Below are 1,456 nucleotides of genomic sequence, written 5' to 3'. Positions count from 1 at the left end.
CAGAAAGCTTTTTTTTCTTCTTTGAAACAGGGTCTTACTCTGTTGCCCGGGCTGGAGTGCAATGGTGCGATCACAGCTCAAGTGATTCTCTTGCCTCAGGCTCCCAAGTAGCTGGGACCACAAGTGTGTGCCACTATGCCTGACAAATTTCTAAAATTTTTTTGTGGAGACAAGGACTCACTATGTCTCCCAGGCTGTCTTGAACTCCTGACCTTAAGCGATCCTCTTCAGCTTCCCAAAGTGCTGGGATTACAGGCATGGGAGCCACCTTACTTGGTCACAATGAATGTTTGTTCATTCTTCTGTCTGTATAGAATCCTAAATGTGATGCTGTGTGGCAATGGAGAAGATCATATAAGATACAGTTTCTGTCCTTGTGGAGATGACAGTCTTCTCTGGAAAATAGAAAGTTGTACACAAACGTGACCCAGCAACATGGCAGCAAATGCAAAAATCTCAAGGCTGCAAACCAACTCCAGAGGGTAAAAATAATTCGAGTTAAGTGGGATAAATCCAAGGAAGCAGGGTGGAGTGGGGGAAGTTCTGAGCTGAGTTTTTGAGGCCAGTTGGCTGGTGATGGTGAAAGATAATTACTTATTTCTGTGCTATACTTAAGGGCTTTACTAAGTACTTTAATAAACATTGTCAGGCTTGATTCTCACAAGTACCTCTAAGGTGGGCAGGTGCCACCTCCTTTTACAGATGGGGAAACTGAGGTCAAGTGACTTGCCTAAGGTGGCATCTCTGAAGAATGAGAGCTGAGGCCCCATCAGCTGGGTGTGCTCTGAGAGCCCTGAGTTCTGTGTCGGGCAGCAGAGGAGAGGGCTTGGCTGTCACTAAATTAGATCTGCACCTCAGCAGTGTGTTACGGCGGCAGCAGCAGCAGGCTCAGACAGAGCCCAGATCAGGAGGCTGAGAAGCTCAAAAGGGATTTGGTTGCCGGCTGTGACTCCACAATCTTCAGAGTGGGGAATATAAAAGGGTCAAACAAGGGGCAGGAGGGCGCAAGGGGAGAGGCCGAGAGGTCTCATTCCCATTCTCCCCTGTAGGGCTGACTCTCTGACTTCGAGATAGGAATAAAAGGAGGAGGAGTCTGCTACACCCACCATTAAGTGTGCTCACAGTATTTATTCAACCAGTGACAAGGAGCGCCAAACAAGGGGAAAAATACTAGAACTGCAGCAAGACGGATGGGAATCACACTAGGGGAGGGACTTCCCAGGGCATCTGAGGCAAGGTGTAAAATCTGTACCTTCTCCTCCCTAAATGTCCCCACAACTGAATCCAGTGCAATACAGCCTGAATATGATAGATGGGTGAGATGGCATATGGAGGCCCCACTGCAGGGCTCTGATGATGGGGGTCCTCCTGGCTGAGTAGCTTTTCCCATTCTGGAAGGGATGTCCTGAATGTGCTAGGAGTTGTGTGGGATGGCTGGGATTCCAGTAACTTTTGG

The sequence above is a fragment of the Papio anubis genome, chromosome 1 (genome assembly GCF_008728515.1).
Source record: "Papio anubis isolate 15944 chromosome 1, Panubis1.0, whole genome shotgun sequence".
Classification (NCBI taxonomy): domain Eukaryota; kingdom Metazoa; phylum Chordata; class Mammalia; order Primates; family Cercopithecidae; genus Papio; species Papio anubis.
This window is presented reverse-complemented; position numbering follows the sequence as displayed.